Below are 23,066 nucleotides of genomic sequence, written 5' to 3'. Positions count from 1 at the left end.
CCGGGGAATAACCAAGGGGTCCAAGGTCCGACCTGCTCTTCTCCCCTGTAGAGTCCCTGTGCTCCTGGTGGACTTGGGTTCATAGAACCTGAGGACCCTAAGCCACCCTACTGTGTGCCCCAGGGGACAGGCTCCCCCAGGGAATGGCACTTAAGACGAGGAGTGAGTGAGTTTGGGGGACCTAAGGCTGTCCCCATTTTGCTGCCAAGAAAGATGATGGCTCCTCGTGCTCCCTCATAATATCCAGTCCAGTTGGGTGGGAGGTGCCAGTGGTAAGGATTTTCCAAATCTCCATCCCCTGACTTTTCACTTCCCCTGTTGTCCTTACCTATTAGCCACAGAGTACCTGGAATCCTAGCCAATTGCTAGGGTTTCTTTCTTTCTTTTTAAAAAAATTATATTTTTATTGATTTCAGAGAGAGGAAGAAAGAGGGAGAGAGAGAGAGAAACATCAATGATGAGAGAGAACCACAGATCAGCTGCCTCCTGCACACACCCCCACTGGGGATCGAGCCCACAACCTGGGCATGCGCCCCAACAGGGAATCGAACCATGACCTCTTGGTTCACAGGTCAACACTCAACCACTGAGCCAAACCGGCCGGTCAAGGGTTTCTTTTTTTGAAGACCTCACACAGCATTCAATTAATGTTGCAGGGAGTGGGTTAGGAGGGCGGACACAAAATCCTCAAAGCGGATTGGGCTGGCCCTGGGGTAGGCACCTTTATTCATGGACTATTGTGCATGGGATAAACCATTCTCACTGCCTGCAGGGACTTACCCCACGTCTGTGTTGGCCCTGTGGCTGTCGTCCAGCGTTTGCCTTCTACTCTCTCCTCTGTTTCAGGAACGGTGGCCTCAGAGCTCAGAGCAGGAGGTGAAGCCCACGTCAAGCTGAATTCTTTTCTTTCTTATCTTATTCCTCTGCTTCAAAGTGGCTCCTCCTGAACCCCTCCCTGGGGTTGTCGAGGGCCACAGTCTTACCCTGGGTGTGACCGTCTCCAGTCCAAGGTCTGACTTTGACAACTCCCCCAGGGGGAGGGCAAACCCAGCTGAATGGCATAACTTACCTTCAGGTGGGTTTTACACCACTCTCCCTCCCCCAAATAGATACTTCTATGGAGCAAACTTTCGAGAAAATAAGCCCATCAGGAGACTAGATACTCCCATTGGAAACTCACAATATTCGGAGCTCAGATCTCAGAGAGACCTTGGCGGCAGCACTGACTTGTGAGAAGGGCGAGGAACTTTGAACCCATCCTCTTACTTCATTTATTTTAAAAAACATTGAAGAGCCTGCTGCATGGGGTGTGTTTGCTATGTATTTTGGTTGACACAAAGACATATTACATGTCTATGAAAGCCTGGCCCTGTCCTTCCTCTCCTGCCTGCTCCCTGGCACCCTGCCTCCAGCAAGTTGTTTATGTTCTTTGTGACCACCACACTGTCTCCAGCCTCTGTGCCTGTCCTCCTCCTGGAAGGTCCTCCGTACCCCCCAGCCCCTCCCCCTGGCCGCCTCCGTACCCCCCAGCCCCTCCCCCTGGCCGCCTCCTTACCCCCCAGCCCCTCCCCCTGGCCGCCTCCGTACCCCCCAGCCCCTCCCCCTGGCCGCCTCCTTACCCCCCAGCCCCTCCCCCTGGCCGCCTCCTTACCCCCCAGCCCCTCCCCCTGGCCGCCTCCTTACCCCCCAGCCCCTCCCCCTGGCCACCTCCTTACCCCCCAGCCCCTCCCCCTGGCCGCCTCCTTACCCCCCAGCCCCTCCCCCTGGCCGCCTCCGTACCCCCCAGCCCCTCCCCCTGGCCGCCTCCGTACCCCCCAGCCCCTCCCCCTGGCCGCCTCCGTACCCCCCAGCCCCTCCCCCTGGCCGCCTCCGTACCCCTCAGCCCCTCCCCCTGGCCGCCTCCGTACCCCCCAGCCCCTCCCCCTGGCCGCCTCCTTACCCCCCAGCCCCTCCCCCTGGCCGCCTCTGTACCCCTCAGCCCCTCCCCCTGGCCGCCTCCTTACCCCTCAGCCCCTCCCCCTGGCCGCCTCCTTACCCCTCAGCCCCTCCCCCTGGCCGCCTTCTTACCCCTCAGCCCCTCCCCCTGGCCGCCTTCCTACCCCTCAGCCCCTCCCCCTGGCCGCCTCCCTACCCCTCAGCCCCTCCCCCTGGCCGCCTCATACCCCTCAGCCCCTCCCCCTGGCCGCCTCCTTACCCCTCAGCCCCTCCCCCTGGCCGCCTCCCTACCCCTCAGCCCCTCCCCCTGGCCGCCTCATACCCCTCAGCCCCTCCCCCTGGCCGCCTCCTTACCCCTCAGCCCCTCCCCCTGGCCGCCTCCCTACCCCTCCCCCCTCCCACTGGCCGCCTCTGTACCCCTCAGCCCCTCCCCCTGGCCGCCTACCTACCCCTTAGCCCCTCCCCCTGGCCGCCTCCTTACTCCTCAGCCCCTCCCACTGGCCGCCTCCTTACTCCTCAGCCCCTCCCACTGGCCGCCTCCTTACTCCTCAGCCCCTCCCCCTGGCCGCCTCCTACCCCTCAGCCCCTCCCACTGGCCGCCTCCTTATCCCCCAGCCCCTCCCCCTGGCCGCCTCCTACCCCTCAGCCCCGCCCACTGGCCGCCTCCTCCTCACCCATGAGTCTCAGTTTGGCTGCTGCAGTCTCAGGAGACCTTGATTCCCTCCGTGGGGGATTAGGGATCCTTTTCCCCCCAATCGTACCCAGGCCACATCTCTATCATTGCACTCACCACATATAATAACACAATTGTAAATTCTGTCCTTGTCTCATCCCCTTGCCTCTAGACTCCTTGAGGTTAGGGACTGGACCTTATCTGCCCTTTGAATCAGACCTAGATTTTCCTGAAATGAAGACTGCACTGCAGCCCTAGCTGGTTTGGCTAGTAAATAGAGCGCCGGCCTGCAGACTGAAGGGTCCCGGGTTCCGTTCCAATCAAGGGCTTATGCCCGGGTTTCAGGCTCCATCCCCAATAGGGGGCATGCAGGAGGCGGCCAATCAATGACTCTTTCTCATCATTGATGTTTCTATCTTTCTCTCCCTCTCCCTTCCTCTCTGAAATCAGTAAAAATATATTTTTTAAAAAAGACTGCAGTGTAGTAGGATAGAGAAACTGGCATGAGGCTTATACAATGATTACATTGAGGTAGGTGTGATAAATACCATAATAGTAGTATAAGTGAGGAAACTGAGGCTGCTACTTACGTAAAGTCAACTCTCAGCTTCTTGGTAGCAGGCCAGAGCTAGGAGTCCACCTCCAGCTGGAGGAACTAGCCTGGGAGGGGTGTGAAACCACATCCGACTTAGCGTCAGAGCTAAAGGCCTTGAGTCACAGGGAGGTTATATCAAGATCAGGAGCCCAGGCCGGCCTGTGTGACTCAGTGGTTGAGCATCGACCCATGAACCAAGGTCACTGGTTCCATTCCCTGTAAGGACACATGCCTAGGTTGTGGGCTTCATCCCCAGTAGGGGGCGAGCAGGAGGCAGCCTATCAATGATGTTTCTCTCATGGATGTTTCTATCTCTGTATCCCTCTCACTTCCTCTCTCTAAAAAAGATCAATAAAAACATATTTGAAAAAAGATCAGGAGCCCAAGTCATAATCAGGTGAATGTTCTGATCGATAAGGAGGCAATGAGTAGAGGAAGGAGCCCAAGACCAGGCATCAAGAGATGACCTGGGCCCTGGCTCATACTCTGTTCCCTCTGATCCCTGGCCTTAGATCCACCCCAGCCCATAATGAGAACCCACTGCCAAATGGGACCCCCCAACTTGTCATATCTAGTCCTCAGCCTGGAATAGCTTCTGTCCTTCCCAGTGATCTCCTGGTCAAAATACTGCTCTTTTTAAAGATCCAGCTCTAATCCTACGCCCTGAGTGAAGCCTTCTTCATCTTCCTACCCAGATGTGAGGTGCGGATTTCTCTTCTCACCTCCGAGTCCCCATAGACACACTTGCACACCTCTCTTAGGAAACGTAGTCTTGTTCTGCCTTACTGTTTACGTAGATGCTTCTCTTGTTTCTCCTACTAAACTAACCCCATTAGATTTCCTCCTCCTTGACAGCAAAGACCATATTTACTTGTGCAGCTTCCTAATCACCTACTTTATGGTAGATGCTCAAATATTTGTTGACTAAAAGAAGGACTCCCTTTTATCAGTAAGGTGTCGTGGCCAATGGCATGAACTCTGAGTCATTCACTAGCTGTGTGACTTGGGGCAAGCTACGCTTTCTGTGTATCCGTTGCCCCAACAGAAAATGCCTCATGAGGGGTGTTGAGGAGCCAGTGAGCACTTAGCCGTGAGACTAGGCCACTCCTTCAAAATGTGCCAGAGCTGGAATGCCGTCCTCAGTGTCCAACGCCCTTGGGTAATGAGACCTTTCTCCTCCCTGAGTGAGTGCCCTTCTCCCTCAGTCCCTGGTTCTGCTGTGAGCAAACCACCAGTGAGTTGTGAAATCCTCCCAGAGAACTTCAAATTGTTCTAGATATTTCTGTGGATTACTTGGTTTGGGTCTGCAGTCTACAGATGGAAAGTTAAGATTCTGTATCATGTTTTCCAGTTCATTGTACAGTTTACTTATTAATTTGCTTTTTTCTTTTTCTTTTCTTTTCTTTCTTTTCTTTTTTTTTTTACAAGAAGGAATGCCTTTAGATAGATTCCTGAGAAGCCACAGAGGTTGTTGTTTTTTTTGTTTGTTTGTTTGTTTTGTTTTTTAAAATATTTTTATTGATTTCAGAGAGGAAGGGAGAGGGAGGGATAGATAGAGACATCACTGATGAGAGAGAATCATTGATCGGCTGACTCCTGCATGCCCCTTATTGGGGATGGAGCCCACAACCCCGGTCATGTGCCCTTGACCGGAATTGAACCAGGGACCTTTCAGTCCGCAGGCTGACATTCTATCCACTGAGCCAAATCGGCTAGTTTTAAAAATATATATTTATATTTTTATTGATTTCAGAGAGGAAGGGAGAGGGAGGGAGAGATAGAAACATCAGTGATGAGAGAGAATCACTGATTGGCTGATAGGCTTTTAAATTCCAGAGGGTGAGGTGGATTTGTGGATAAAGGGGTGAGAGGCAGAAGTGAGAAGCGTTAAGGGGAATAGGAGGGAAAGAAACAGGTTGCTCTGACGGATTCTCTGCTATTAACTCCAGCACCGCTGGCCCTCTGCCCGGGTTTGCTGCACAAATACTTTGTGTTTCAGAAGCTTTTCCTACTGTAAGGCCCTGGGATGGAGCTGCGCTTCTTTTCCCAGTACCCACATCCGGCACCAGAGGGAGGCCTGCGGGGTTAGGGAGCCTCCCAGCCCTGCTTTCTTCCGAGGGCGAGGGCGGGACAAGCTGCAGACACCCCTTCTGGGTGTCTTCCCAGGCGCGGGCTCCTCCGCTCAGGCAGCCAGAGGGGGAAAGGAGGGGGCAGCCTGGGCAAGCATCCTCCTCCTCATGCTGGTGCTTGTCTCCTTTTAAGGACATTTATTTTGTTTCTGTTCTCACAAACAAATACTAAGATGTCCCGTGGAGGGCTGGACAATCAGAGGAACTTCAAGGCGGGGGGACATATTCCTGCTTTCTGTACAGCTGTGCAAGGCGGGAGGGGAGGAGAGGGCAAAGATAGGCGTGGAAAACTTAACTGCGTCCTTGAGCTGGTTTTATATTTCCGGGAAACAAGCCTTAGCGTTAACCGTCATCACACACAAGCACTCCCCTACAGGGGAGAGGGGGGTTCACAACAGTAACCATGGAGACTGAGGACGACATGGCACCCCCAAAGCAGCATTCAGTGTTGGAATGCTCAGTCCAGATGTGAAGACAGACCGGCATCGTGAGGAGTGTTAACGCAAGAAACCTCCAGACCTGTAGAGAATTTTTATGAGTTTATTTGAGCCAAACCGATGACATATGCCAAGGAGCGAGATCTCAAATGCTTGGAGAGTAACAGTTTTGTAGCTTTTTATTATGCACTTGAAATGGAGAGGGCAGCCAGGTTACGTGGAGGCGGGAGGAAGCAAAGTGGGGGTCAGATTTCAGGACAGTTAAGATTATGAGTTCTCTTGAGGGTGGTCATGTATTAGAAGGGAGTCTGAAAAGGGACATTTCAAAGGTGCGTTAACCTAGATGCATAGAAACAATGGACAGGGCTTGCTAAAGGAAAGATAAACCTTTTGGCTCTGGCTGGTAGCTCAGATGGTTAAAGCATCGTCACGATATGCAAATCGATGTCTCTCTCTCTCTCTCTCTCTCTCAAAAAAAAAAAAAAAAAAGAAAGAAAAAAGAAAAAGAAAAGAAAGGAAAAGAAAAAGATAAATCTTTTCCTAAAGCAGTTACTGGCCTGGGGCGTGACTGCTCACCGTGCCCTGCCCAGTTAGGAATTTATGCTCTGATCGTGCTGTGAGGCGACTCCATAGAACCCATTTTTCATCACAGGAGGTTCAATGGTTAGACTTTTTTGAGCTTTAGACATTTGACTAAACCCTTGAAGCTCTGAGTTTATGAGAGACAAAAAGAATCAGTCCCCATATATTACATGGTCCCATTTATATGAAATATTCATAATAAGAAATCTCCAGAGTCAGGAAGTAGATGAGGGGTTGCTAGGGCTGGGGTGGGGTGGAGGAATGGAGAATGACTGCTAATAGGTACAAAGTTTCTTTCTGGGATGATGAAAATGTTCTAAAATTATGTTTTTATTGAATTTAGAGAGAGAGGGAGAGGGAGAGAGAAACATCTATCAGTTGCCTCCTGTATGTGCGCTGACCAGGAATTGAACCTGGGTATGTGTCCTGACCGGGAATTGAACCCACAACCTTTAGTTGCATGGGATGACACTCAGCAAACTGAGCCACACTGGCCAGGGCAGGTCTATATTTCTTTTACTGGTGTTTCCTGTTTGGGTTCACCAATTTGTTTTCCATAATTAAAATAAAATAGCTTCTAACTACAGTAGGTGCTTTTTCATTGCATCCAGATAGGCTTGCTGTCAAATTTTTGTTGAGTGTGATTTTCTGAAGTTCTGGCCATTGCATTAAGACTGGAAACAAAGATGCAGCTTTTGGTTCTATTGACTTCCTGTTTTCAGTCTCATTGATTTTTTTCTCTAATTTTTTTAATGGCATCTGCCAATTTTGTATTTATTTATTTACATATTTTTTTTAAAACTCCTCACCTGAGGATATTTTTCCATTGATTTTTAGAGAGTGTGGAAGAGAGAGGGAAAGACAGAGAGAAACATTGATGTGAGAGAGAAACATTTATTAGTTGTCTCCCACACGCTCTGACCGGGGATCTAACCCACAACCTAGGTATGTGCCCTGATTGGAAATCAAACCTGCAACCATTTTTTTAAAAAATATATTCTATTGATTTTTTACAGAGAGGAAGGGAGCGGGATAGTTAGAAACATCGATCAGCTGCCTCCTGCACACCTCCTACTGGGGACGTGCCCGCAACCAAGGTACATGCCCTTGACTGGAATCGAACCTGGGACCTTTCAGTCCGCAGGCCGATGCTCTATCCACTGAGCCAAACCGGTTAGGGCAAATCTACAACCATTTTGATGTATGGGGAGACACTCCAACCAACTGAGCCACCCAGCTAGGGCTAAAAAAGACATTCTTGAGAATTACCTGTCCCGCATTCTTAGCCCTGCTCCAGAATGGTTAGTCAGATGTTAGGCAATCTGGATATGATTCCTTCCGGGGGTAATCAGAGGGTTTATCTGGAAGTTTGGTGTATGTCCAGATGTTTATCTAGGCATTGATGCATGACTGGAAAGTTCAAAACAAGTTTAAGTTCCCAGGATAGTTAAGACAAGAATGGAATCTTTCCTCATGCCTGAAGCTTCGTAATGTTAATAATTTTAGCAGCTTGGTTAAAGTGACTCCTTTTATATATTCCCTATCTTCACATGTTCCTCATATTTAATGCTATAAATTTCCCTCTACGCACTGCTTTCACTGAGCCCCAGAAATTTTGGTAAGTTATGTTTTAATTTTCTTTTCCCCCCATGGTTTTAAAGATTTTATTTGCATATTTTAAATATTGTGCATTCCAATCATTAAACTCATTTGAAAGGGAGAGAAATGGCACTCTGATGAAACTGCCTTGTACAGCCTGCAGGACACTCGATCAGCTGGGTTTTTGCTCTAGATTTCACTGTCCTACCACCCAGCTTCTTCCTTCACCAGCACGCAAGTTCTTTTCCTTTCCTGCCAGCCAGACAGGCAGATGAGAGAGGCAGGGGTGGCCTTTGCTGTCAATAGTTCTCTGATGTGAAAGGGGCAGCACAGTCATTCACACGACTCAGCCTCCTTGCAGCTCACAAAATTAAACAACTCAAAGAAGCAAAATGAGAAGGCAGTGCTCATTGGCAGAGCGCGCCTCTTTGCTGTTTGCCTGCTTGCTTTGTTCAGTTGTGGTTTTTTCGAAGGCAGTGGATTTTTCTCTTGCATTTCTGTCTTCAATGTCGACCTAGGGGATTTCTCAGTCTCAGCCATATCTTGTCTATCAGACATGGTTGCAGAGGAAGTGGGGTGAGGCGTGCCAACGAGTGGAGTCAGATCTGCTCAGCGGCCGCCACCGAGTTTAATTTTCATTTAGTTCAAAATATTTTTTAAAATGCTCTTCAGATTTCTTCTTTGCCTAGTGTGTTAATTTAGAAGCGTGTTGATTAATCTCCATGTGTTTTGGGATTTCCCAGTTATCTTTGTGTTATTGATTGCTGGTTGAATTCCATTGTGATCTGAGAGCAAACATTGCATGATTTCTATTATTTTAAATTTGTGAAGGTATGTTTTATGGCCAGAAAGTGCTCCATCTTGGCAAATGTTCCATGTGAACTTGGGGGGAAATATGTATTCTGCTGTTGTGGATGAAATAGTCTACAGATGTTCCCTATATCCAGCTGATTAATGCTGTTGAGCTCAACTAAGTCCTTACTGACTTTCTGCCTGCTGGATCTGCTCATTTCTGATAGAGGGTGTTGAAGTCTCCAACTATAGTAGTGGATGCATCTATACCTTCTTTCTGTTCTGTCTTTTCTTTTTTTTGCCTTGTGTATTTTGATGCTCTGTTGTCAGGTGCATACACATTAGGGATTGTTATATCTTCTTGGAGAATCGGCTCCTTTATCCGTATGTAAAACCCCTCTTTATCCTGATGATTTTCCTTGCTTTGAGGTTTGCTCTGTCTGAAATTAATATAGCCACTCCTGCGTCCTTCTGATTAGTGGTAACCTTTCTCCATCCCTTTATTTTTATTTATTTTAAAAATACATATTTTATTGATTTTTTACAGAGAGGAAGAGAGAGGGATAGAGTTAGAAACATCGATGAGAGAGCAACATCGATCAGCTGCTTCCTGCACATCCCCTATTGGGGATGTGCCCGCAACCAAGGTACATGCCCTTGACTGGAATCGAACCTGGGACCCTTCAGTCCACAGGCCAATGCTCTATCCATTGAGCCAAACCAGTCAGGGCTACCTTTATTTTTAATCTGTATGTGTTTCTATATTTAAAGTGTTTTTTTTTTTGTAGACAGCATATAATTGGCTCTTGTTTTTTGATCCACGCTGACAATCTGTCTTTTAAGTGGTTCATTTAGACCATTGGTGTCCAAAGTGATTATTGTCATAGTTGGATTTGTATCTACTATATATATATATATTTTATTGATTTTTTACAGAGAGGAAGAGAGAGGGACAGAGAGCCAGAAACATCGATGAGAGAGAAGCATCGATCAGCTGCCTCCTGCACACCCCCTACTGGGGATGTGCCCGCAACCAAGGCACATGCCCTTGACTGGAATCGAACCTGGGACCCTTGAGTCCGCAGGCTGACGCTCTATCCACTGAGCCAAACCGGTCTCGGCTGTATCTACTATATTTGTTACTATTTTCTACTTGTTGCTCTTTATTTGTTCCTATTTCTGTCTTATACTCTTTTTCTACCTTTTGTGGTTTTAATTGAGCATTTTGTATGATTTAATTTTCTCTCCTTTCTTAGTATATCAGTTATATTTCTTTTTTTAAATCTTTTTTTAGTGGTTGCCCTAGAATTTGCCCTAGAGTTGCAATATACATTTACAATGAATCCAAATCCACTTTCAATAACACTATGCTGATTCATTGGTAGTGAAAATACCATGTAATAATAAAAAACCCTCATTGCTCCCTCCCATCCCTTGTATCATTGCTGTCATTCATTTCACTTATATATAAGCATATGTAATGCGCGCGCGCGCACACACACACACATAATTGAATACATTGTTGCTATTATTTTGAAAAACTGTTATGTTAGTTCAATTAAGAATAAGAAAAATAAAAGTTTATTTTATCTTTACTTATTCCTTTTTTGGTATTTTCTTCATATAGATTTCTTCTGTTTTGTTTTTTATTGATTTGAGAGAGGGGGGATGATTGGAGAGAGAGAGAGAGAGAGAGAGAGAGAGAGAGAGAGAGAGAGAGAGAAGAGAGAGAGACATTGATTTGTTGTTCCACTTCTGTGTGCAGTCATTTGTTGCCTCTGTATGTGCCCTGATGGGATTGAGCCCACAACCTTAGCTTATTGGGACAATGCTCTAACGGTTAGAGTCTAACCAACTGGGCTGCCCAGCCAAGGCCTCTTTGTGTAGATTTCTAAGCTATATTATTTTCTTTCTCTCTAAAGAACTTCTTTGAACATTTCTTGCATGGCAGGTCTATTGGCAACAAATTCCCTCAGGTTTTGTTTGTTTGAGATCAGGCGCGTTCAGGGTGGTATGGCCGTAGACGCGGGTTTTGTTTGTTTGAGAAAGCTTGTTTTTCTCCTCTTCACTTTTGAAGGATAATTTTGCAGGGTACATAATTACCGATTTGTGGTTTTTTCCCCCTTCAACAGTTTAAATATTTTATTCCACTCTCTTCTTGCTTGCATGGTTTCTGAGGAGAAGTTGGATGTAATTTTTATCTTAGCTCCTTTGGAGGTCAGGTGTTTCCGCACCCCCCCCCCCCCCCCGCCCCCTCTGGCTTCTTGCTTTATCTTTGATTTTTTTTGTAGTTTGAAAATGATATGCCTTGGTGTAGTTTTTTTGTTTTTTGCTTTTTTCAATGGGGGTGTGTGTGGCAGGGACATTGCATATATCTTGCTTGATGTTCTTTTGACTTCCTGGATCTGTGGTTTGGTGTCTGACATTAATTTGGGGAAATTCTGTCTTGTGTTTTATTTTCTTTTTCTCCTCTTGATATTCTCATGACACATATGTTATACCTTTTGTAGTTGTCCCACAGTTCTTGGATATTCCTCTTTTTTTTTTTTTTTCAGTCCTTGCTCTCTTTGATTTTCCGTTTTGGACTTTTCCATTGAGATATGCTGAGGCTCATAGATTCTTTCCTCAACTGTGCCCAGTCTACTAATAAACTCATCAAAGGCATTCTTCATTTCTGTTACAGTAGTATACCTTGGTTTTGATCTTTAGCATTTCTTTTTTTTAATATATATTTTCTTGATTTCAGAGAGGAAGGGAGAGAGAGAGAGAGAGAGAGAGAGAGAGAGAGAGAGAGAGAGAGAGAAACATTAATGATGAGATGAGAGAAAATTATTGATTGGCTGCCTCCTGCATGCCACCCACTGGGGATCGAGCCTGAAACCCAGGCATGTGCCCTGACTGGGAATCGAACTGTGACCTCCTGGTTCATAGGTCGACACTCAACCACTGACTTACACTGGCCGGGATTTAGCATTTCTTTTTGGTTTCTTCTTCTTCTTCTTCTTCTTCTTCTTCTTCTTCTTCTTCTTTCGCTTAAAAATAAAAAAATATATACTGATTTTAGGGAGAGAGAGGAAGAGAGAAAGAGAAAGAGACAGAAACATTGATTTGTTGTTCCACTGATTTGGGGGCAGTGGTTTGCCCTATGGCCTCACTTCTCTATGGATCTCAGCAGTTGTTTCCCCCCACAGCTCGTTCAGCTTTTACTTGTTAGGATGGAGTGGTGACTTCCAAGCTCCTTACTTGTGGAACCCGAAACCAGAACAGATTCCAAGTGTAAATAATACATTCTCTAAACTTCCTTGCTCTATTATAACCTTCTCCCCTTCCTGCGTTCACATCTCTTTATCTATCTCTTTCTTAGATTTCAGGACTTTTAAAATAACGAATACCTTGCCCTGGTCGGTGTGACTCAGTTGGTTGGGTGTCTTCCCAGGCACTGAAAGGTTGCTGGTTCGATTCCTGTCGGGGCACATGCCCACTTGCCCGGGTTTCCGGGCTTGGCCCCCGGTAGGGGGCCTGTAGGAGGCAGCCCATTGACGTTTTGCTCTCATTTAGCTGTTTCTCTCTCTCCTTTTCTTTCTTCCTTTTTCCTTTTCTCCCTCTCCCTCTCCCTTCCTCTGCCTCTAAAAATCAATTTAAAAATTTAAAGAAATAAACACCAATACCTTTTTGTAGTACAGAATTCAAAAGAACAAAAGGGCACCAGCACCCTGCTTTCCTCCCTAGAGTTAGGGTCTCTGAGTCCTTCCAGAGATAGTCTGTGTGCATTCAATCAAATATGTGCTATTTTCCTTTTGCTGTTGTTGTTACACAGTTAGTATTGTGCGGTAAACCCTATCCCAGAACCTTATTTTTATTTAAGATAGTTCCATTATGGTATATAAAGAGCTTCTTTGTTTTTATTTATTACTACTATTACTATTTACAAAAGTTTATTCTTATGTGTAGAACAGGCTCCAAGGCAACACTTCCTTCTTGCTGTAGGTGGCAGGAGATGTTAAACAGGAATGGAGGGAAGGATCACCACTGCCCCAGGCACAAGAACAGCTTACTCTTTGCCAGATTTCTTCATTTCACCCGTCGCCCGGGGCCCTGCCCCGAGGCCTTCGTTTTTAGCTCCTGGAGTTTCTTCTGCTCCTCTTTTGTTTCTGCTTGAACGCCTTATCTTCCTCGTCCGTGTCCTGGGCCTGCTGCTGGGCCGCGACTGGGGCTTCTTCGTGCCACCTTGGCCTGGGCATGGCGCCTGCCCCTTCCCCAGCCCCTGCCACCAGAAGCTGAGCTCCCAGTTCCACGCCTGCGCCTTTGCCTCCAGGCGGGCCACAGATTCTAGCGCCAAACACTCTTTTTGTTGTTGTTGTTGTTAACATTCACTTGAAGGTATTTTCCCATTGATTTTTAGAAAGAGTGGAAGGGAGGGGGAGAGACAAAGATAAACATGGATGTGAGAGAGACACATTGACTGGTTGCCTCCCGCATGCGCCTCCACAAGGATCGAGCCTGCAACCCAGGTATGTGCCCTTGACCGGAATTGAACCTGGGACCCTTCAGCGGACCCTTCAGCCCGTGGGCCAATGCTCTAGTCACTGAACCAAACATTCTTTTTTTTTAATTTAAATATATTTTTATTGATTTCAGAGAGGAAGGGAGAGGGAGAGAGAGAGAGATAGAAACATTAATGATGAAAGAGAATCATTGATTGGCTGCCTCCTGCACGTCCCCCACTGGGGATTGAGCCCGAAACCTGGGCATGTGCCCTGACCGGGAATCGAACCGGTGACCTCTTGGTTCCTGGGTCAACACTCAACTGCTGAGCTACACCCAGCTGGGCTGAGCCAAACATTCTTAACCCCCCTTTTAGCAGGTGATTTCAAAATCTTACCAGCAAACAAAACTAATTAGTATGTATAATTAATCTTCCAATAAACTTCTTGTGAAGTTTTTGAAAAATAAAACAACTTTTAGTAACTTTTGACCAGGTAGAAATTTCAAAACTCTCTCCTTTTGTAGGTTGCCTAGAGAAAAATTCAGGAAATTCTGACATTGGTCAAGCAGCACCAACAGCAGAAAGCTCTGCAGAGTGAGCCACCTCAGGCAAGATGGAAGCAAAGGCTCAGGAAGCAGCCCACCACAGAGGCAGCGGCCGAGCCAAGACAGACAGACTGCTTGACCCGCAGACGGGCGGCTGAGCCCCTACCCAGAACCCCAGGCACGAGTGTTTCCCTAGCCCGTTGTTTCTGAGGGCCAGGCCACTTTCAAATTCCGGTCTCTGAGAAGGTATGCTTATGCTCTCTGAAATGTATGACGCCCGGCTTTAAAAGGAAAAAATAAGCGGGGGTGGGAGGGAGAAAGGGGAGGAAAAGACAGGAAGAGCTTCTTTTTTAAAAATATATTTTTATTGATTTCAGAGAGGAAGGGGGGAGAGAGAAAGAGATAGAAACATCAATAATGAGAATCATTGATTGGCTGCTTCCTGCACTGGGGATCAAGCCTGCAACCTGAGTACATGCCCTTGACCAGAATCAAACCCTGGACCCTTCAGTACGCAGGCCGACGCTCTATCCACTAAGCCAAACCAGCTAGGGCAGGAAGAGCTTCTTCATTTTCAGTCATGGCTGCAAGGTATCCCATTTTATGGATAAATCATCATTTATTTAACCACTTTCCCATGGGTCCGTTTAGATTGTTTCAAGCCATTTGCTATTGTGAACCATGCTGCACTGAATAACCTTGTAAATGACCTTGTACACTTGCCATTTTACACACAACATGTCTCTCTGAAGAATGCGTTGCTAGACATGGAGTTGTCCAGTCAAAAGGTGCGCGCTTGATGTCCTCCTTGGAATTTGTATCAGTTGGATTCCTCCGACAAGGAGCAAGTGCTGCCTGCCCCACAACAAGGATTTATCCATTTTCCTCATTTTTACGAATGAGCTGGGTAAAAACGTGTGGCCAGAGGAACGTGTGCCATGCGCCACACAGGATAGCCCATGCAGGAGAAAAACGATGTACACGTCGTAAATGCTGGACAGTTTTCAAAGGGAAGTCAGAACTCACTAGGTATTATTGAATTCCTAATGGAAAAAAATCTTGTGAGAGTAAGAAACACGTGGAAATTTTTGTGGTGGCGATTCCGACTTGTTCAGCATCAGAGACTTCGCCGTGGAGACGCAGCGTTGGCATGCAGAGAGAAAGCCTCCTGGAGGAGCTCATGCGTTGCCCATGCTCAGGGAGTTCGCTGGGGAGGAGCCTCTGGGAGGAGCCCCAGCCTCAGCTTAGGCCTCCTGAACACCAGTGAGTTCGCACTGGAAAAAATCTATGAATGCAGAAGCGCTGGGAAACATTTAGACACAATTCAGCCTCACCAGTCCGGAGACTTCGTGCTAGAAGAGAACCCTCCCTTTTTATTTTTATTTTTTAAAATATATTTTATTGATTTTTTACAGAGAGGAAGGGAGAGGGAGAGAGAGTTAGAAACATCCATGAGAGAGAAACATCGATCAGCTGCCTCCTGCACACCCCCTACTGGGGATGTGCCCGCAACCAAGGTACATGCCCTTGACCGGAATCAAACCTGGGACCCTTAAGTCCGCAGGCCGATGCTCTGTCCACTGAGCCAAACCTGTTAGGGCCCCTCCCTTTTTTAAAAAAATATATTTTTATTGATTTCAGAGAGGAAGAGAGAGAGGAAATAGAAACATCAATGATGAGAGAGAATCATCAATCGGCTGCCTCCTGCACGACCTCTATTGGGGATTGAGACCACAACCTGGGCATGTGCCTTTGGCTGGAATCGAACTGCGACCTCTGGCTCATCGGTCGATGATCAACCACTGAGCCACGCCGGCTGGCCTAAAAGAGAACCCCTTTGAAGGTAATGACTGATGGAAAGCCATTCCTCAGCCACACACCTTACTCTATCTACATCACTGTGTCTACTTGTGAGAGAAACCTCGTAATTTAGCCAATGTGGTAAAGCCTTTCATCAGAGCTTGAGTCTCATTCAACATCAAAGGCTTCATTCTGGAGAGAAACCCTGTAAATGCCCAAAGTGTGGGAAGGCCTTCAATTATAGTTCAGACCTTATTTGACCGCAGATGATTCATATGGGAGAGAAACTGCTTGAATGTAATAAACGTGACAGTGCTGTCTGGCCTAGGCCAAGCTTGATAACTCCAAGGAATTCATTTCAGGACAGAATCCTATGAATGTAATGGAAGCGAAGATACCTTCCACCAGACTAGTGCCCGAGAATCTGCTCTGTGAAAAAAGAGATGATAAAAACGTGAGCAGTTAAGATATGTCTGTGAATTTATTTTGTGATGCAAAACGGCCAGCTGTGCGCCTCCCAGGTTCGTACATTTCCTACGTGAATAATGGACCCAGGGGTGAGCCTGGAGGACAGTTTTTCTACAGTCCTACTTATTTGTGCCGCGCCAGATGGAAAAGCAGTGGCTGCAATTCTTGGAAATGAATGGACGCGTTCTGACTTGTCATGCCTTGTAAGCAGCCTGAACGTCCATGTTGATAAGGGCCAGAGCTCCTGAAACCTCCTGCAGTCGTTTTTGTAACGCGAATCAGGGAAAGGCAAGGTAGCCCAGAGATGGAGGGTGCTGACCATCAAGATATAGTTTTTGCCCTAGCCGGTTTGGCTCAGTGGATAGAGCATCGGCCTGCGGACTGAAGGGTCCCAGGTTTGATTCTGCTCAATGGCACGTACCTCGGTGGCAGGCTCCTCCCCGGCCCTTGGTCGTGGCGTGTGCAGGAGGTGATCAATCGTGTTTCTCTCACATCGATGTTTCTTTCTGTCTTTCCCTCTCTCTTCCACTCTTTCTACAAATCAATGGAAAAATATCCTCAGGTGAGGATTTAAAAAAAAGATATGGTTTTCTACCATTAAGATATAGCTCATAAAGATTCTGAGATGCTGTGGAAAAAGAGCTCTCTGAAAGGGGTGCATGGTGAAGGGGTCCTGGTAACAATGAGGGAAGTGGATGCTGGCCACCGGGACCCACTCCAGTTACTTTCCGGCACTTAAAGTTCACTGAATTAGCCTTTAGGATGGTGCACCCATAAGACACCGTCCCGCTCACCTGGATGAATGCTTGACCCTGTGTCCTGGACTCGGCCCCTGTGCTTCCCCTCAGACCTGCCCGTTCCCTCTGAACACACAAAGCTGAGGGGTGTGGGTTCCCACGCAGAGACGCTTTCACGCTAGAGTGCAGGGCCAAGAGAGAGCGAGGCGCCAGGGTTCAGAATGTGCGGAGGAGGCCACTCTCTTGTGTGACCCCGAGAGTGATGCCCCCTGAAATGTTGTGGCCTCGGGCCTCACTGGCCTCACCCTGGTCCTGGCCCTGGACAAAAGCCCTGGAGCCTGAATGACTATCTGGATCTTGGGGGTCTGGGAACAGCTGGAACAGAGAGAAAGCGGTGGGAGGGAAACACCTGGGAGGGAGCCAGCGGCGGGAACGTGCTTGGTCACAGGGCCACAGCCGGAACAACTGGGCAGCTCTAGGACACAGATCTCCAGTCTCCAGGGGCACCAGTAAGGGGCCCTCCTGTATTCAGTCACACCCTCAAGCGCCCACGATGCCAGACACATTGCCGTTAGAAATGTGCTTTGTGGACCCTTTTCAAGCGAGGAGTGAAGGTGTTCAGAAGCTAGCTCCGGGAACGGTGCCTTTTTATAAAGGTCCTAGGTTTGTTGAATTATTTATCTTTTTGGCTTTATTGTAAAGGTAGAGGGCTATCACTTAGCGGGCCTGGGCTGCCCAAACCTTGTACATTCCCAAGATTTTCAGGACTGGCCCACCTTCTGGGGGATAAACTGGGCCCATGGGATAGCCTCCTGATAGGAGTATCTGTGTGTACCCGAGGCCTTGGGCCACACCACCCAACAAGGTGATGCGTGGGGAACACCCGTTTTTGCCGTCCTAGAGGCTTTGGGCCACACTGCATCAGTTTGTTTTTTAAATGTAACTTTTCATTGATTTCGAAGAGGAAGGGAGAGGGAGAGAGAGATAGAAGCATCAATGATAAGAGAGAATCATTGATTGGCTGCCTCCTACATGCCCCCTACTGGGGGATCGAGCCCGCCACCCGGGCATGTGCCCTTGACTGGAATCGAACCCGGGACCTTTTAGTAAGCAGGCCGACGCTCTATCCACTGAGCCAAACCGGCCAGGGTAACACACTGCCTCAGTTTGCCTCCTGGGAAGGACCCTGACTAGCTGAGGGCGGTCACAAGGGCACTCACTCCATGCTTCCGTAACTGACTGCAATACAAATTCTGAACTCCGAGGCTTGGCGGAGCTCCCCGGTTTGGCAACATGTTGTACACGTCGCCACACATCATTGCTGGGAGAGCAAAGTGCTGCTGTCCATGGGATCCTACCGGCAGCAGACAATTGGAAGCTTGTCTAGTGTCTCCCGGACTCCACCCTCTGTGCCCTTTCCCTTTGTTGATTTAATCTGTCCCCTTTCCCCACAGTAAAACGTAACTCCAGGTATCCCCGCTGTCTGACTGGTGAGTCATGCTAGCGAACCATCAAACCTGAGGGTGGCCTTGGGGCCCTCAACATAGACAGATGCTCATGCCGGGGCCCCGGGAAAAGCTGAACAGGAAGACCTGGGATGGCTTTGGATCCAAGGTGGCTGAAAGAACGTCTTCCTTTTAAATATAACTTTCAGCCACAGAACTTTATTTTCAAAGCAATTGTAAGTACCCAAGATAAAAGTTCAAAACACAAAAACAAAACAAAAAGAGGACACCAACAGCTATGGATATCTATGTGCTGCTAATTCTAGTGGCTCGAATTAGGGATTGCCCCGGATGTCTAACAGAGGATGTCTCTGGACTAGAGACAAGGCTCAGGGCCTCATAGTTTGATGTTGGCTTTCCTGGAGGAACCCATCTGTGCCTTTCTCAGGTAACGGGCCCCTGGTCTTAACGATCAAAGCATCCTATCTATCCATCATCTATCTATCTATCATCTATCTATCTATCTATCTATCTATCTATCTATCTATCATCTTTGTTAATCCTCACTGGAGGGTATTTTTTCCATTGATTCTTAGAGAGTGGAAGGGGTGGGGGAGAGAGAAACATCGATGCCAGAGAGACACATTGATTGGTTGCCTCCCACACAGGCCCCAATGAGCAGGAGCCTACAACCCAGGTACATGCCCTTCCTGGACTGGGAATCCAACCCACGACCCTTCGGTGCGGTGTGCAGGTGGACGCTCTAACCACTTAGCAACAAAGGCCAGGGCCAAAGCATCCCTTCTCCCAGAGGAAGAGACTAGGACTAAATACTTAAGTATAGTGTCTTAGCTATCGTTCCTTACTATCATCCCGGAACGTCTCAGTAATTACAAAAGTAAACTACTTATTGGGAAAAGTGCTTGTCAATGGTGACTCAGTAATAATTTATTGGATGATTAATACCTTAAGCTTCACCTCCACTTGTTACTCTCTTATCTCAGAAACTTAGGACCTTGATTACTGGTTTGGTGACTAATTCCAGCAGGGCCAGCGGGAGCTCGAAGGTCTTCCCCATCGTCCTCGCTCTCTAGGCATCCGGCTCCTGATCAGACAACAGCGAGAGAAGCCTCCCGTCAGCCAAGCGCTCACTGCAGTGTCCTCCCCCTGCCCCCCTGCTTTTCTGCCTGACACTACCCAGTTTTAAAAGTTTGAGGGTTGCCGAAACCGGATTTGCTCAGTGGATAGAGCGTCGGCCTGCGGACTCAAGGGTCCCAGGTTCGATTCCGATCAAGGGCATGTACCTTGGTTGCGGGCACATCCCCAGTAGGGAGTGTGCAGGAGGCAGCTGATTGATGTTTCTCTCTCATCGATGTTTCTAACTCTCTATCCCTCTCTCTTCCTCTCTGTAAAAAAATCAATAAAATATATTAGAAAAAAAAAAGTTTGAGGGTTGTCTTCCTATCCCTCTCACCACCTTCTCTACTTGATCTTCCCTTTTTGGATCCATATTTTTTCTTAAAATAGTCTGTGTAAACAAAGCTAGAGTTCTTCTATGATGTATCAGCCGGATTGTGATTTAAGACCTGAAATAACAGTGGCTTCCGCATTATTGACGTTTATTTTTCTCTCCATTGTCCCGAGGTGGACAATTCAGGGTTTCCATGGAGCCCCTGTAGTCCCCTGGGATCCGGGCTGTTTCTAGCTTCCCACTCTGCCATCCTGGGCACAGCCTCCGCCTTCAGGTATAGGGGGGAGCTCCTGGCATCACAACCATGTTCTGGGCCGGGCATGGAGGGGGCACTTGCCATGTGCCTCTCAAGGAAACTTCCCACAGGCGCCACCTGGCCACACGCAGCTCAAGGAAGACAGCGAGCTGCCTTGCGCCCGGCTAAACCTCTAGGATGCTGAGCGGAGAGGGTGTTACTGGGACAGACAACCACCAGTTTCAGTCACAGTTGTCATGACGTCTCCTCACATTTTTCTCTTTCTTGTCTCCACCAGGGCCCACGTTTCACTGCTGTATTTGTCAGCAGAAATGGCTTGTCTGGTTTGGCATGTGGCTTATGTTACTTATGATAATAAGGCATTACTAACATACTGTTATAACATACAGTGTACATGTTTTTTCCTACTTTAATAAAACATTATCTGCTACTTTGTTGTTAATCTTCACCTGAGGATATTTTTCCATTAATTCTTTTTTTTTTTTTTTTTAAGAGAGAGTGGAAGGGAGGGGGAGAGACACACAGAGAGAGAGAGAGGGAGAGAGAGAGAGAGACAGAGAGAGAGAGACAGAGAGAGAAAATTGACGTGAGAGAGACACATTGATTGGCTGCCTCCTGCACGCGGGGCACTGGGGTGCTCTGACTGGGGCCGGGATCAAGCCTGCCCCTGACTGGAATCAAACCCGAGACCCCTCAGTTGACACTCTATGCACTGAGCCAAACCGGTTAGGGCTGTTATCTGGTATTTTAAAGACATATGCAAAAGCAGTTAAGACTTGACAGTCTTGATTTTGCTTAGCTAGATCCTTTATATAAAGGATTTTTAATTTTCCTCCTTAATTTAGCTGATGTGGATAAATCACTGAGAAAATGTATCACTTTAATCTAGCATCGTCCTAATATTGTTTACCATTAATAGTAGTACTCCATAATTAACAATATGGGGCCTAATTATTAAAAACAAACTTATTTACCTGTCACAGTATACATCTATAATAATAAAAGTGTAATATGCTAATTAGACTGGACGACCTTCCAGACGTCCTTCCAAACGACCCTCCGGACGAAGCTGGGACTGCGAGGGAAGCCCAGGTCCCGGGTGCCAGAGGCAAGCCGGTGGCGGCAGCTGGTGGAAGGAAGGCCTACTCTTACACGAATTTCATGCATCGGGCCTCTAGTGTTTTAATATGTCCCTTGATATACAAATAATTAGGGGGGAATCTAGAGGATTTATCTATAGACTGAATTTTATGGCTTCAGAGAAATGTAAACACTGACTTAAGATGCCCTATCTGTACCAAGTGCCAGCTGTGTCAGGTGGACCGGTGCTCACGGAGACTCAACTTTTTCCTTCTCCTCCACTTTCCCAGCCACAGTTGACTCTGATTTGCAGGCTCGGGGCGCCACCTGATGCCCAGGGAGGACACTGTCTCGTCATCTGCGCTCAGGGAGAGGATGCCTAGATACATAAACATAGCTCCCCCTCCTGTGCCTTTAACGATTCCCCAGCTACTTGATTGCACTTCAGATAACCTTTCTCACACAGACACCCTTTCTTTCTGCCCCATTGTTTCAACTCCTTCCTGCTTCCTCCAGAAAAGCTCTTTCTCCTTATTTGCACTAGCAGTAGCTGCCCTGGTAAGTGCCATTCTAGTGGCTGGCATGTGCTAAGTACTTTTTGTGCATTTAATTCTCACCAGAACCCTATGTACCAATATTATCGCATTTTACAGGAGACTCGAAGCTCAGGCCATCTTCCCAGGTGTGCAGAGCGAGTAAGTGCTAGAAGCCCACGTGGAGCACGGGGCTATCTCCAAAGCTCATGCTCTAGCAGTGGTTCTCAACCCCGGAAAGCTCTTAGAAAAGTGTCATTTTTAAAATTTAATTGATCTGGGGGGAAGCATAGTATGATGGGCTGAATTGTCATCTCACCCAAATTCATATGTTGAACTCCTAACCTCCAAGGTGACTGCATTGGGAGATAGGGCCTTTAAGGAGGTAATTAAGGTAAAATGAGGTCATAAGGGTGGGGCCCAAATCTAATCTGACTGCTGTCCTTTTAAGAAAAGAGGAAATACCAGGAGTACTCCTGCGTAAAGAAAAGGCCACGTGAGGACACAGTAAGAAGATAGCCGTCTACGAGGTGAGGAGAGAGGCCGAGGGAGAAACCCACGCTGCTGACACCTTAATATTGGACTTCCCAGCTTCCAGAACCGTGAGAAAATAAATTTCTGCTGTGCAAGCCCCATTGTCTGTGGTACTTTATTATGATAGTCCTAGCACACTAACACCTCAGGAGGCTTCTTTTTGTTTTGTTTTGTTTTGTTAGTTCCGGAGCTAATTCTACAGTATATGCAGGTGTGAATACCGGAAAGAAAAACCCTAGGAGAAAAGGCAGTCTTGGATTCTGGGGTAAAAACGGACTAACAATCTTTAGAATTCTTGAAATAATTCAGATGGTTCTCTCGATAGCTCTGCCTGTGCCCACATTTTCTTTTAGTCTTGTTCTATTTACTCAACACCAACGCTTCAGATAAATAAAATATTCTTTCTTATCTGCTTTCCTTTTGTTTTATGACCATAACACCACAGCATTCTTTCACGCCGCTCATTGCAAGGGTATGCTGTTTCATTTGTGTTATTGGACAAACAACATTTTTGTGGGTTGTTAGGAGGCCTTATCCAACATGCATACAATGTTCCAAGGGTAAATAAAAGTATTTCAGGTTTCAATAACCACATTAAAAATGGGATTTGGTAGCACCTCCTGAATGTAGGTTTAAGGATGTCTGTGTACTTATGTGTTTGGCACAGGTTTACTGAAATATTCATTATTAATTCTCTTGAGTGTGAATTTCGGTATCCAGGCTGCTGTGTGACTTGGATGCTGAATTTGAATGGACAGCCTTGTTCCTCAGAGATGAGGTGACTTTTGGATTTGTATTTTAATCACCTGGGGGATTAAAATATAGATAGCTCTGCCCCCATCCTGGACTTTCTTTTCTTTTTTTCTTTATTAATGGAGTAGCTTTCTTCCCAATTGCCAAAACTTAGAAACAAAGATATCCTTTAGTACATGAATGCATAAACAAATCTGGGTACATTTGGACAATGGG

General features: G+C 47.1%; 1 long non-coding RNA gene across 1 annotated transcript; it reads left to right on the top strand.

Moving 5' to 3' along the window:
- Positions 1 to 7,366: 7,366 nt before the first annotated feature.
- Positions 7,367 to 15,258, top strand: LOC307115292. The gene is made up of 3 exons (XR_013815104.1): positions 7,367 to 7,969; positions 13,753 to 14,019; positions 14,151 to 15,258. It is a non-coding gene; the product is annotated as an uncharacterized lncRNA (long non-coding RNA).
- Positions 15,259 to 23,066: the final 7,808 nt, after the last annotated feature.

The sequence above is a fragment of the Cnephaeus nilssonii genome (genome assembly GCF_951640355.1).
Source record: "Cnephaeus nilssonii genome assembly, chromosome: 19".
Classification (NCBI taxonomy): Eukaryota; Metazoa; Chordata; class Mammalia; order Chiroptera; family Vespertilionidae; genus Cnephaeus; species Cnephaeus nilssonii.
Note: the sequence above shows the minus strand (reverse complement) of the source record. Positions and strands in the feature narration are given on the sequence as shown.